The following is a 4,227-nucleotide window of genomic DNA, read 5'->3' on the forward strand; positions in this document are numbered from 1 at the left end:
TTCGGTGCTGAACCCTGAACACAGACTTTTTACTGTACCTCCGGCTCCTGTTCAAGTTGGGCCACCCGTATAAAAATGTAAAAAATAGTTAATAGGAAGCAAAATACAGAATAAAACAGGAGAATTAGACTTACCAAGTCTCTCCTGCAACTGTCACACTGCTTACGGTTCCGCTCATTAACCATAATGCATATTCACTGCTTCCCCCGCCTACTCTCTGTGACAGTGTCTGTGACTGTTGCAGCCAGAATGCCAGCGTGCCCGCATCTGTGATTGATTGTGGAGGGTAAAAATAAATAATTGGAAAAAATTACGTAGGGTCCCCCATATATTGATACCCAGCGCAGATAAAGCAGATAGCTACAGGCTACAGCCCCAGCTGTGCTTGTTATCTTGATTATCTAGCAAAATATGAGGAGCCCCAGGTGACGTTTTAAAATTTATTTAAATAAATTATTTTAAAAAATTGTATGTGCCCCCCCCCCCCAATTTTGATACCCATCCAAAATAAAGCGGACAGCCGTGGGCTGATATTCTCAGGCTTTAGAGGCCCATGGTTATTGGGGCCCCCAGCCTAAAAATAGCAGCCTGCAGCCACCCTGGCATTGTCGTAACCATTAGATGCAACAATTCCAACACTTTACCCGACTCATTCAGATTGCCCTGATGCAGTGGCAAGTGGGGTATTTTAAGGGGTTAATGACAGCTGTGATTTGTCAAAAAATCACAGCTGTCATGAAACCTAAGGTTAGTAATGGCAAGGGGTCTATGAGAACCCACCCCCAGTACTAATCCTGTAAGTCAAAAAATAAACACAAAACACAGAGAAAAATCCTTTGTTTAATGAAAACACCCTCTTTCTCCAAGTTATTAACCCCCAAAACACCCTACAGGTCTGATGTAATCCACATGAGGTCCAACAACACTGGCTCTGCTAGATCCTGAGGATGTAGTACACAGTCACATTAGAAAATGTGACCGCAGTGAGGACACGCTAACTTAGCCGCAGAAGTGAGAGGTGACATCACTGAGTTCCCCTGACATCACAGCTGGAGGTTCCCATGGTACCCCAGCTGTGAGCTCAGGTGAACTGACCTGAGGTGGACTCATTGAACTCAGTGACCTCACTTCAGGTGAAGTCATTGAATCCAACGCCGGATTACAGGATTAGGCAATGTGTGCACATAGTGTATTTGGGTGCAGACTTTTCTGGACCAAATCTGCATCTCCTGGCAAAATATCATACCAAAACCGCATTAAAAGCCATGATATGTCTGCACCCAAATACTCAATGTACACACATTGCCTATAATCCAGTAATCTGGCATTGAGTTCAATGAAGTAGTGATAGCTATTTCACAAGCCATGCAAAAATTATTTCTTCATATGGGAAAACAAAACAGGTGTACTGTTTTGAATGTGAAAAAGTAATGGCTTCTCAAATAGCAATGGAAAAAAAATATCCCTTTTTTGGCATCCACAATAGGTTTGCTATTTACAAAATTATTATGTAATTACAAAGACTTTTTATCAAGCTGTCCAAAAATGTTCTCTTTTTTATGAAGCAGGATCATGCTAGCTGTTTTCAATGTGAAAGAATCAATGGATTGCCACCAAGTATTTTAAAAAAAAAAATGCCCTATTTTAGGAGCTGTTTCCTTTTTGTCTACTATCAAGAGAGTTTGTTTTTCATCAGAAGTACTGTATATCATTATAAAACACAGTGGGCAGGCAGCAAGTAGACGTGTGACTGGTGTGATTATGCAATAGCAGCGACAGAAGTCACACGTTGGAGAATTAGGTCAAGGCAGGCAAGGAGTTGTTTGGCATTGCAGGTACAAAACATATACAGCTGCACACTAAAATGCTAACAATGAATAAGCGAATTCTGGCATTGCATTACTGCTATAGGAATATTTGAAAAAAAGAGATGTTTAGCATATGTATTGGCCAATGCATGTGTGGCGCCCCTGAAGCTTCAGTCGCCACAGAGTATTGCACCTCATTTAAGCAGTGATATTCAGGTAAGGAGGGGGTTAATCACTGGTGTTCCACATCCACACTTACATATAGCTTAGGAGCCTTCCCACGGGGGGATGGTTCAGAGTAGGCAGGGGGGTGGCCATCATGAGTCATGAGACTTCCCTGGTCACTGAAGCCAGCCACCTTGAGGGCGGGTTCCACTTGGGGTAGGAGAAGGAGCACAGTCAAACAATCTTTAGACAGTCTACCTGGGACACCAGTTCTGGGACACGACACCATCACCACTTTTCTCTTCACGGGGCCTGTGGCTTGGAGTGGAGCGCTCAGCCGAGTTCCCCAAGGCTGGAAAGGCAACTCTGACAAAGGACTTTCTTTTCTTCTTTCAAACACCGGTGACTGCTTCTAACTTGTCCGAGGTCAACGGGGCTCATCACAGCGAGTGACCAGTACTACCCAGGCGAGCAGCACAAAGAGTGAGTAAAGACACCTGGAACCGCAGTATCTGACTCGGACTCTTATTACCGGCTCCGCCACCCCGCACCTCGGTGCCAAAGGCCTTCTCCATTACCACTCCCCTCATCATCTTCCCTGGGGCCTGCTCCACCTGTGGGGAGCGATACCATCTTCAGCAGCTATTACTATCTGCCCCGGAGGACAGCGACAGCAGCAGTGGCTAATCTCTGGTTGCGTACCCCAGGTGGCGTCACGACAATCTTCCTACTACGATCCCCATCATCCTCCCTCCTTATTGGTGTGCACCTCAGGGCACGAAGCCGGGCAGGCCACCGCGACAGCGACATCCCAGACCATCACATTGGCCCTGTGATGAGTAACTAAGGTACGAGACTCTGTGCCTGATTCCCCCTGACCCCTGGGTGCTACACATGTGAGCCCGATAACCAATGGAAAGGTAATGTCTGTATATCGGGAACCTAACCTGAAATGCCATTGTCTGGGTAAAAGACCTCCATGTCTGGGCAGAATGTCACTTTTTGGGTTAAAACCTCCATGTCTGGGTAGCTAGGCTCTTGCTATAAAGGGGAGTGAAAACAGCCTGGTTATAGGGCAGAATGATGATTCAGAAAGGAATGCACTACAAAATACAAAAAGACTGACCTGAACATCCAATAGGTGTGAACAGGTGTTAGCTGAAAACACATTAGAACTACAAAACATATACAGCTGCACACTAAAATGCTAACAATGAATAAGTGAATTCTGGCATTGCATTACTGCTATAGGACTATGACAAGGTAATCTCTGTATATCGGGAACCTAACCTGAAATGCCACTGTCTGGGTAAAAAAACCTCCATGTCTGGGCAGAATACCACTTTCTGGGTTAAAACCTCCATATCTGTCCCGGTATACAGAGATTATCTTGCCATTGGTATTGGGCTCACATGCATTGGCCAATAGATATGCTAAACATTTCTTTTTTTCAAATATTCCTATAGTAGTTATGCAATGCCAGAGTTCATTTATTTATTGTTAGCATTTTAGTGTGCAGCTGTATATGTTTAGTAGTTCTAATGTGTTTTCAGCTAGCACATGTTCAGACCTATTTGATATGTGGGTCAGTCTTTTTGCATTTTGTTTGGCATTGTAGGGTCATTAGCCACCATATTACCGGCGTGCGCCCTGAGTTATGTGGAACAACATGGTCCCTGACTGGTATACAAATTATTTTGGTTGAGGACGGCATTTGAATGACAAGGCCCTATTCTTGTCATATGGTGTGGTCTGATTGAGGACAGCGCCTGATGAACCTCTAACTGATCTCTCTTGGGGGAGAAACTCGTCGGGCAATGAGCTGCTGAGTATAGCTAAGTACTGGCCATTGGGCTTTGGTTTTTTTATCATCAACTATGATGAATGCTATTGCACATAAATAAATACATTTCTTGTCTTGCTATTCTGACCCTGATAATAGCTAATTAAGCTGAGAGGATTTCTGTCCCAAATCGGTATCCTGATCAGTGGTATTTTCATAAAAAATTAGCTATAATCGGTCATTGGATAATTGGAATGCTATTTTAGTGGGAAATCCATCTAAGATTACATAAACTGGTCTGAATGAATGTGGAACATCCACTGTGATTTTTATAAGCCCTTCATTTAGATCAGCGGCACTTTAGTATGTAGTATAGGGTCAGAAGGGCTAGTCATCGTTGAGCGGGGGTGCCACTGCGCTTTACCTAGGGTGCCAACCTCTGCGGTCAGGAAGGGAGATATCAGGGAATTT

Source organism: Anomaloglossus baeobatrachus, chromosome 3 (genome assembly GCF_048569485.1).
Source record: "Anomaloglossus baeobatrachus isolate aAnoBae1 chromosome 3, aAnoBae1.hap1, whole genome shotgun sequence".
Taxonomy (NCBI): Eukaryota; Metazoa; Chordata; class Amphibia; order Anura; family Aromobatidae; genus Anomaloglossus; species Anomaloglossus baeobatrachus.